Consider the following 11,626-nt stretch of genomic DNA (forward strand, 5'->3'; position numbering starts at 1 on the left):
AGAATAGCATCCACATTGTAGTGGTCCCAGAAGAAGAAAGAGAAAAAGGGGCAGAAAACTTATTTGAAGTAATAATGGCTGAAAACCTCTAACCTGTGGAAGGAAACAGACATTCAGGACAAGGCAGCACAGAGAGTTCCAAATAAGATGAACCCAAATAGATCTACACCGGGACAAATAATAATTAAAATGTCAAAAGTTAGAGATAATCTTAAAAACAGCAACTTGTTACATACAAAAGAACTCCCATAAGCTGACTTTTAAGCAGAAACTTTGCGGGCCAGCAGGGAGTGACATGATATATTCTAAGTACTGAAAGGAAAAAAACTTCAACCAAGAATACTCTACCTGGCAAAGTTATCATTCAGAATTGAAGGAAAGATTAAGAGATTTCCAGATAAGCAAAAGATGAAAGAGTTTGTCACCACTAAAATGACCCTAAAAGAAATGTTATAGGGACTTCTTTAAGCAGAAAAGAAAAAGTACCAACTAGTAACAAGAAAATATTTGAAGATAAAAATCTCACTGGTAAAGACAAATATATAGTAAAGGTAGGGGATTAACCACTATTTATGGTTATAACCTATTATAAAGCTACTCTGAAGGTTAAAAGACAAAGGAAAGTAGTAAAATTAACTATGACCACAATAGTTGGTTAAAGGATACTAAAAATAAAAATATATAGGGCTTCCCTGGTGGCGCAGTGGTTAAGAATCTGCCTGCCAATGCAGGGGACACGGGTTCAAGCCCTGGTCTGGGAAGATCCCACATGCCGCGGAGCAACTGGGCCCGTGAGCCACAATTACTGAGCCTGCGCGTCTGGAGCCTGTGCTCCGCAACAAGAGAGGCCGCGATAGTGAGAGGCCCGTGCACTGCGATGAAGAGTGGCCCCCACTTGCCACATCTAGAGAAAGCCCTCGCACAGAAACAAAGACCCAACACAGCCATAAATAAAAATAAATTAAATAAATTTAAAAAAAAACAAAACAACAACAACAAAATATATATATATATATAAATTGTGACATCAAATATATAAAATATGACATCAAAAACATAGCATGGAGTAGGGGATACAAATGTAGAGTTTTTAGAATGTGTTCAAACTTAAGTTGCTATCAACTTAATATATTTTTAAGTTGTATATATATATATTATACATATATCTACAATATATATATAATGTTATATGTGAACTTCATGGTAACCACTAAGCAAAAACATACAATAGGTACACAAAAACCATAAGAAAGGAATCTAAACGTTACACTAAAGAAAAACCACAAGGGAAGAGAGCAAGAGAAGAAGAAAAGGGCAGAGAGGAACTATAAAAACCATTAGAAAACAATTAACAATACGGAAATAAATACATACCTATCAATAATTACTTTAAATGCAAATAGACTAAACTCTTCATTCAAAAGACATAGAGTGGCTGAATGGATAAAAAACAAGACCCATCTATATGTTGTATACAAGAGATTCACTTCAATCTAAGAACACACACAGACTAAATGTTAAGGAATGGAAAAAAAATATTCTATGCAAATGGAAACAAAAAAAGCTGGGGTAGCTATACTTATATCAGACAAAATAGACCTCAAAACGAAGACTGTAATACAGGACAAAGAAAGGCATTACATAACAATAAAGGGATCAATCCAATGACAGGATATAACATTTGTAAATATTTATGCACCAGACATAGGAACACCTAAATATATAAAGCAAATACTAACAAACCTAAAGGGAGAAATTAACAGCAATACAATAACAGTAGAGGAATTTAATACCCCACTTATATTAATGAATAGATCATCCAGACACAAAGTCAATGAGGAAACATCAGCATTAAACAACACATTAGACCACGTAGAGTTAATAGATATATATAGATTATTCCATCCAAAATCAGCAGAATACACATTCTTCTCTAGTGCACATGGAACATTCTCCAGAACATATCATGTTAGCCACAAAACAAGTCTCAAAACATTTAAGAAGACTGAAATCATATAAGCATCTTTTCCTATCACAGTGGTATGAAACTAGAAAGCAATTATGAGAAGAAAACTAGAAAAACCATGTGTTAATCATTTAACTCTAGTGTAAAGGTTAAAGAGCAAAATTATTAAAAATAACTCTAATTTCAATAATTTATTAAGGGATACACAATATAAAAAGAGGTAAACTGAGAAATCAAAAACATAAAATATTGGGATAGGAGTAAAAAGGTAGAGTTTTGTATATGATTGAAGTTAAGTTGTTATCAGCTTAAAATAGGCTGTTATACCTATATGATGCTTAAGTAAGCCTCATGGTAATCACAAAATAAAAACCCACAGTAAATACACAAGTGATAAAGGGAAAGAATTAAATCATACCACTATGAAAAAATCATCCATTCACAAAAGAAGACAGCAAGAGAGAAAGAAAGAAAGAAGAAATTATGAAACAGCAAGAAAATAATTAATAAGATAGCATTAGTAAGTTCTTACCTATCAATAATTACTTTAAGTTTAAATGGATTAAATAATCCAATTAAAAGGCATAATGTGCCTGAATGGACAAAAAAAAACAAGACCCAACTATATATACTGCCCACAAGAGACTCACTATAGTTTTAAGGACACATATAGACTCATGGTGAAGAAATGAAAAAAGAGATTCCTTGCCCAAAAAAGGGCAAGGGTGGCTATACTTATATCAGACAAAATAGATTTTAAGTCAGAAACTGTAACAAGAGACAACGAAGGTCATTATATAATGATAAAGGGGTTAATTCATCAAGAGGATAGAATCATTGTGTATGTATGTATGTATATATATATATATGCACACACACACACACACACACACACCCAACATCAGAGTACAAAACATATTCAGCAAATACTAACCATTCTGAAGAGAAAAATAGACAATAATGCAATAATTGTAGGGAAATTTAATACCCCATTTTCACAACGGAGAGATTATCCAGAGAGAAAATCAATAAGGAAACATTGGACTTGAACTACACTTTAGATCAAGTGAACCTAACAGACATATTCAGAACATTCCACCCAACAGAAGCAGAATACACATTCTTCTCAAGCACACACAGATATTCTCCAAGATAGATCATATATTAGGTCACAAAACTAGCCTTAACAAATGTAAGAATATTAAAATCATACCAAGCATCTTTCCTGACCACAATGGTATAAAACTAGAAATCAGTAAGAAGAGGAAAAGTGGAAAATTAACAAACATGTGGAAATTAAACAACATGCACCTGAGTAACTAATGGGTCAAAGAAAAAAAATCAAAAGGGAAATAATAAAATACCTTGAACCAAACAAAAATGGAAACACAGTATAACAAAACTTCTGGGATGCAGCAAAAGCAGTGCTAAGAGGAAAGTTTATAATGATAAACACATTAAGAAAAGAGAAAGATTTCAAATAAACAATTTAGCTTTATATCTCAAGGAACTAGAAAAAGAAGAGCAAGCTAAGCCCAATGTTCACAGAAGAAAGAAAATTACAAAGATCAGAGCAGAAATGAATGAAATAGAGACCAGAAAAATAAAAGAAAAGATCAATGAAACTAAGACTTTGTTTTTGAAAAGATAAATATAACTGACAAATCTTTAGCTAGACTAATTAAGAAAAAAAGAGAGAGGACTCAAATCAAATCTTAAATGAAAGAGAAGACATTACAACTTACATCACATAAATACAAAGGATCACAAGAGACCACTATAAACAATTATACACCAACAAATTTAAAAACTAGAAGAAATTCCTGGAAACATACAACTTATCAAGACTGTATCATGAAGAAAGAGAAAATCTGAACAGACTAAAAATGAATAAAGAGATTAATCAGTAATCAAAAACTTTCCAACAAAGAAAAGCCCAGGACCATATGTTTCACTGGCGAATTCTACTAAACATTTAAAGAATTAACTTCTCAAACTCTTCCAAAAAACTGAAGAAGTGGAAACCATCCCAAACTCTTTTTACAAGGCTAGCATTATTGTGACACCAAAGCCAGATAAGGACAATATAAGAAAAGAAAACTACAGCGCCCAGTAGAATGCATTCCCACTTACCAAGGATGACTTTGCAACCTATTAGTAACAGAGACAAATGCTGAGCCCCTGATAAGGCAATATTCTTCAAGGAAACCAACTCATCTCATGGTGACAAGTTACTACAATAGATCTCTTCCCTCTTAGAAGGGCAGCAGTTTGTCCTCACAGGGATTGATACATATGCCTTTCCTGCCTTCGGAGCCTCAGCCATCACTATTATGGGATGCCTGATCTACAGGCATGGAATCCCACACAAGATAGCATCCAAGCAGAGAATTCATTTTATATTGAAGGAGGAGCTAAAACAGGCCCATGGCCATTGAATCCACTCAGTAGTATGCTGGTAAATTTTTAACTCTTGACTTCCTAGGAAGTAAACAAACAGAATATAAGCCATGACTTGTAGTACTTGTCAATTTCTATGGTGTAAATATTCCCACCCTGGCCAATTTCAAGCAACCAACTGGCTTTCAAAATCTGAAAATGTAACATTTGGCTTTTGCAAGCCAGTATGAGCCAACTCCACTACTTCCCTGGATCTATTGGTGCATCCAGAAGTAGTCACCTTAATGGAGCACTGGGTGGCCTGCTGAAGGTACAACTAAAGTACCTCTAAGTGGCAGTACTCTGGGAGGATGGGAAGACACACTTCAGGATGCAGCATATGCAGGAGGAGGTAGAGTGTCTTTTACACACGAAGGCAGGGACTAGTACACTTGTAATACCTGAGGAACTCAGGTGATCTGTTTGGGTACCTCTTGGTATTCCTTTGCCTAACTGTAACTGTGACCAAATACACGCAGCAACGTCAGCCTAAGAAGAACATGATTACCAAACGGTCAGACTCCTCAGGAATGAGGGTTTTGGTTATATCACCAGAAAAGCCACTAAGACCTGCCAACGTGATAGCTGAGGATAAGGGGAATCCAGAATAGGTAGCGGAGAAGGGAGACAGTGAAAATCAGTCACAGCCCTGGGACCAACTGCAGAAACAGGTGCAGTAGGCCATCCATTAACATGCTGCTTCTCAGTTTCTCCTCAGGAAAAGAAACCCATGGGAATCAAGGTGGATCTGCTCCCAAACACGTGTAGAGGAGATTCATGCAGCACAAGTGTGGAGTGAGGTGACCACAGAGGTTTGCCTCTCAGATCTCCCTTTAAGAGACCCTGTCACAGGAGAATAGTCAGCAGACAGCCTCAGGCTGCTGCAACTTCGGATCCACTGCTGTGTTCCTGCCAAGGCTACTCTCCCTGGGCTGCTCCCAGCCAACGTCTGAGAGCAGCAGGGCACCTAGAGCCAGACCTTCTTCACAACAAAGAAGCCTCTACAGGTAAGTTTTGCTCTGGGGCTCCTCATCAGTCTTGTCAAGTCTTTTTCAGAGTTTTCACAGCTGCACTGCAGACTGAGGCTCTTCCTCCCACTCTTTCTTCCCTGTTTTCTATCACTGGTGTCAGTCCTGCATTATGATTTGAAGGCCCTTCCTGACTACCCATGATCCCTCCCCCCATATCTATCATGTACATTTCTCCCAATAAATTTATTGCATGTCTTATTTCACCTTGGTGTCTTCTCTTCAAGGCACCCAAACTGACATGACAGAACCATGAATGAATCTCAGGAACATGGGGCAAGATGTAAAAGAATACAAGCAATATGATTTCAGTTATATAAAGTCTAAAAGTGTGCAAAACTAATTAACATCTATTTTAGGGACTTATACATATGTGGTAAAACTATAACAAAATGCCAGGGAAAAATAACTATCAAATTTAGGATGACAGTTACATCTGAGGGAAGGAAGGGAAGGCTATAGAATGGAAAATGAACACACAGGTGTTCTAAAGGTCTTCTGTTTCTTCAGCTGAGGGGTGAGTTCATGTGGGTCCCTCTTAATTATATCTTGGATATATTTGTTATAAATATTCCTTATACCTACTCAATATTTATGTCAACATATAGAAAGTGGGTCCCAGACTTCCCTGGTGGCGCAGTGGTTAAGAATCCACCTACCAATGCAGGGGACACAGGTTGGAGCCCTGGTCCGGAAGATCCCACATGCCGCTGAGCAACTAAGCCCATGTGCCACAACTACTGAGCCCATGTACCGCAACTACTGAAGCCTGCACATCTAGAGCCCGTGCTCCGCAACAAGAGAAGCCACCGCAATGAGAAGCCTGCGCACGGCAACGAAGAGTAGCCCCTGCTCGCCGCAACTAGAGAAAGCCCGCGCACAGCAACAAAGACCCAGTGCAGCCAATAGATAAATAAATAAATAAAATTTTGAAAAAAAGAGAGAAAGTGGGTCCTGAAGAGATTTCCTGAATTTTCTGGAAATAATAAGAATAATACAACAACAATATCTATCGTTTATTGTTTACCATAATTTCATTCCTTCATTAAATTCTCATAACAATTTCTTAAAAGCTGTATGTAACAATTATTTTAAAAGCCATGTGTAAAGCAAAAGAAAAAAAAGCTAAAATATTAATTATTTAAAAGGTAGAAACAAATCAGACATCAGTAAAAAAAAAAAAAGATAAAAAATAAATTCAGTCATATAGGAAAGACAGTAATGCTTTCATCTAAATTTTACAAAGAGAAAAAATAAAATCATTTATCAAAGCTTTAAGTATAAATATTCAGATATTACAATCACCAAACATAGATCTGTGAAGAACGAAAACATTTAGTCCCTCTTCATAGACTTGGGCATTAATCTAGACAACCTCAGGGTGAGGTCCTGCAGGCAAAGCAATGGTACATCCTCCAAGTGGGGAAAAAGAAGGGCCACTTCCCCATCCTATAGCCTATAGTCGACTGGCAAAATTAGCAATCACAATTTGCTTAAACTGGAAAGAGCACTATTGACAAAGGAAAATTATTTTAAATTCAAATGTTAAGGGTTAGACAACTGATGATGTACTTGAAAACATTTTTTAATTTATTTTATTGAAGTATAGTTGATTTACAATGTTGTGTTAATTTCTTCTATACAGCAAAGTGATTCAGTTATACATATATATGTATATATATATATGCATTATTTTTCATATTCTTTTCCATAGTATTTTATCCCAGGATATTGAATATAGTTCCCTGTGCTATACAGTAGGACCTTGTTGTTTATCCATCCTGTATATGAGTTTGCATCTAATCCCAACCTCCCACTCCATCCCTCCCCCCACCCCCCTTTTCCCTTGGCAGCCACAAGTCTGTTCTCTATGTCTGTGAGTCTCTTTCTGGAAAACATCATTTTTAAAAGACCATGAACACAGCCTGAGTTTTCCACATAGAAAAATAAAATTTGTCACCAGTCCTCTTAGCTCTGATCTCTCTACTTCTCAAAACAAAATTTTCTCCTAAATGTGGCTAGTGTTTTCCCAGGCCTCACCAGCTCCTAGGAAGGGGTCACACCAACAATGATGACCCATCTATGAGCTGGCTTACACAAAGGTATGGGTAGGGAGTGGTTCACCACTGTAATGCTGAGAGCTGGCCTTTTCTGTCCTCCCTGCCCCACTCCCTCTCCACCCTCAGCCCCTGCAGATGGCATGTGCCTCTTCCCCTGTAGCCTGGGAACGAGATTTGGTTACCAACCCATATGACAGGGGGAGATTTCCGAGTGGTAAGGGGAAAGTCTGTACATGGAACCCTGCCTCCTGATATCTCATGTACTCAACTAAATATTCTTTTACCTCTTTAGGACACAGCCCAGCCAATATGCAATCATGTATTGTGATTCGTAATAAGAAATATATATTTGGTCTTTGTCTCCATTTCTGGCACAGAACTCCTAAAACCCTTGGAATGTCCTAGGTGTGGAGAGCAATCATGGTGACTTTTGCTGGTTTCCAGGAAAACGAACTGTTTGATTAGAGGGTTTGGAACTTTCACAGTGCCACCCACCCTTGACCTCTAGGGAGGGGAGGGAGGCTGGAGGCTGAATCAATTGCCAATGGCCAATGATTTAATCAATCATACCCATGTAATGAAGCCTGCATAAAACCCCAAAAGCTGGGGTTTAGAGAAGTTCTGGGCTGGTGAACATGTGGAGATTTTGAGAGAGTGGCACCCTCAGAGAGCATGGGAGCTCCACGCTCTGTCTCCATACCTTGCCATATGCATCTCTTTCATCTTAGGCCCAGCTCTAAACCTAGTAAGTTGGAATTTTGAGGGGAATGGGTTTAACTTACTAGGTCTAAATTTTGCCCAAACACCAGAGCTTTTAGTTTACACCCCAGGTGATTCTGATATTGCTTCAAGTTTGAGAAACTGGTGCACAGTACAGCTCAGCACTTATGTCATTGCATAATGATGCTTACGTGGCCAGGAGTGCTCTGCCTGGGGTGGGTCATCTGCTGACACCCTGCTAGATAAGTACAGCCCCAATGATGGGAGTGAGGTGGCTCATATTTGCTGTCTTGCTCTGGATAATTGTTGCTGATTTCTCCCACTGTGTTTCATAATATCCCAACTCCAGGAGACAGAAATTGAAGGACCCCAAATCAAGAGTATCATTATTTCCAGTTCAAATACTCAATGTCAGTGCCACCCTCAGGAAGTCACAGCCACACCATGCACCTCCCTTTCCTCACCTATAAAATGAAAAGGCTAAAGGAAATGATGTCATTAAGAAAAACTATCCAATTCCTGGAAAAGGGGGGGGGAATAATTATTGTGTGCCTTTTATTTTTAATTGAAATAGAGTTGATTTACAATGTTTCAGGTATACAAGAAAATGATTCAGTTATATATATATCAATATACCTATATGTATATATATATCTATATAGATATTCTTTTTCAGATTTTTTTCCATTATAGGTTATCACAAGATATTGAATATAGTTCCCTGTGTATACAGTAGGTCCTTGTTTGTTCTCTATTTTATATATAGTAGTGTGTATCTGTTAACCCCAAATTTCCAATTTATCCCTCCCACCTTTCCCCATTGGTAACCATATTTGTTTTCTATGAGTCTATTTTTGTTTTGTAAATAAGTTCATTTGTATCATTTTTTTAGATTCAACATGTGATATCATATGATATTTGTCTTTAATCTCTATGTCCACCCATGTTGCTACAAATGGCATTATTTCATTCTTTTTTATAACTGAGTAATATTCCATTGTATATATAGACCACATCTTCTTTATCCATTCATCTGTCAATGGACATCCATGATGCTTCCACGTCTTGGCTATTGTAAATAATGCTGCTATGAACATTGGGGTGCATGTTTCTTTTTGAATTAGAGTTTTCCTCTGTTCTGGAAATATACCCAGGAGTGAGATTGCTGGATCATATGGTAACTCTATTTTTAGTTTTTTAAGGAACCCTCATACTGTTTTCCATAGAGGCTGCATCAATTTACATTCCCACCAACACTGTGTGTCTTTTCAAGGTCATACTAGAGCATTATCTACCAGGCCCACTCAAGCATCATCTCACTCTCTACAAACACAACTTTGTTTGACTTACTACTTACTGTTAACTTGTAGAAAATAAAGAGCATATGACTTTCGTCCAATAGAGATGTAAATGACGTCAGTCTGATAGAAAAGATAATGTACAAAGTTTATACTTTAAGAAATAGAAGTAGGACTTCCCTGGTGGCGCAGTGGTTAAGAACCCACCTGCCAATGCAGGGGACACAGGTTCGAGTCCTGGTCCAGGAAGATCCCACATGCCGCGGAGCAACTAAGCCCATGCGCCACAACTACTGAGCCCACATGCTGCAACTACTGAAGCCCACGTGCCTAGAGCCCGTGCTCCGCAACAAGAGAAGCTACCATAATGAGAAGCCTGTGCACCGCAACGAAGAGTAGCCCCCGCTCGCCACAACTAGAGAAAGCCCGCGTGCAGCAACGAAGACCCAACCCAGACAAAAAATAAAAGTAAATAAATAAATTTTTAAAAAAAAGAAATAGAAGTAAAAGCATATACTTAGACACATGGAGGAAAACATAAAAAGAGCTGCAAAAGACTTAGCAGTTGCCTCATGAAACAGAAAGCAGTTGGCTCAGAAATAGGACTGAGGCAGGAGAATATTGCTTTTAACCATAGACATGTACTATTTTGGTAAGAATCTTCTTTTAAATAACTTCATAAAGTCTAAGAAATAAAAACTGATGTTTCATTGACATGAATAATTATTCATTACAACCACTGGTCTCAGGGTTTTGGGGCAGCATCTTTAGTCCCCATGCCCAGTTGTTCACAAGTCAAGGGACAGTGTTCAGGAAACAGCCTTTGCCCTTCACCAACTCTGGTGGCAGAAGATGTGAGCCCCAAAGCAGCTCAACAGAAAAACATCCCACTCAACTATTTTCTCTATACTTGTGATTTTGGTGGCAAGGTTCTTAATATCCCCCCTGGAATCCAAAAGCTCCTCTCCCGGTGCATCAAGGCTGTCTGTGGCATCTAGTTGCTAAAAAGCCAAAGGAAACAAATCCTTCAATGTATGTTGGCCTGGAGCTCATGGTACTCAAACGTAAGAGTATTTGATACAGCAAATGCGTGAAAATCAGAAGTGCGCCAGGCAATCGCCTGAAAATGAGGTTGCTGCTCACAGGGGCCTTCCATGATTTCATACACTGTGCCATATTGTGTATGTTATTTCTCAAATGCAATGGGTAAACCAGGGGTCCATGGAAGTCTGTTCTCTGGGTCCCACAAGCTATGAGATTATTATGTTTTTGTTTTTGTTTGTTTGTTTGTTTTTTGTCTGTACTGCGCGGCATGCAGGATCTTAGTTCCCCGACCAGGGATCGAACCCCGGGCCCATGGCAGTGAAAGTGCCAAGTCTTAACCACTGGACAACCTGGGAATTCCATATGTTTTCATTTTGATTACTCTTAAATAAGTTACCAGAATCTCTTGTGGATGACCAGAATGACCACCTTACCCCTGAGCCCAGCCACATGGCACCAGGGCTCATATTAGAGCTTTGTGTGAGTTCCTACACGTGCCAAGTAACAATCCAGGGTGTCACAGTGCCTGCATGAACATAGATTTCACAGTAGAGAAAGGAGATGGGAAAACTGAGTCATCACACAGCCTGGTAGGATGGAGATGCCATAGCACTCAGAACCACAATCATGTCACATGCAAATGTGTCATCAGATCCCAGCTGTCAGATGTAACAATTGATAATGTAGCAATGTAAATTGGCAGATGTAACAACCTGTCACCATTTATTAGCACTGAGTGTAGTACTAAATATCCAATGACTAAGTCTTCTATTTGATATTCCAGAACTAATTAGCTTAGTGTTCACTTTAAGTTTGACTTTTATAAAACTGCATGTTAAAAATATATTTCACTGAAGAAGAAAACTTTTAAGAATCAAGAGACACTGCATTAAATCAGTGCTGACTGCTTACTAGCATGCCTAGTAGCGTATGTGGTCTGATTGTCCAAAAGTTCTTTAAAAAAATTTAAGTTACTGGTGCTATTTTGTTGACTGTATTCAAGCAAACATAATTTTCTGCATTTGTAGTATGTCAAAATAAGAAATCTATGATACGCAGAACCAGATCTGA

The sequence above is a fragment of the Eubalaena glacialis genome, chromosome 14 (genome assembly GCF_028564815.1).
Source record: "Eubalaena glacialis isolate mEubGla1 chromosome 14, mEubGla1.1.hap2.+ XY, whole genome shotgun sequence".
In the NCBI taxonomy this organism is placed as follows: Eukaryota; Metazoa; Chordata; class Mammalia; order Artiodactyla; family Balaenidae; genus Eubalaena; species Eubalaena glacialis.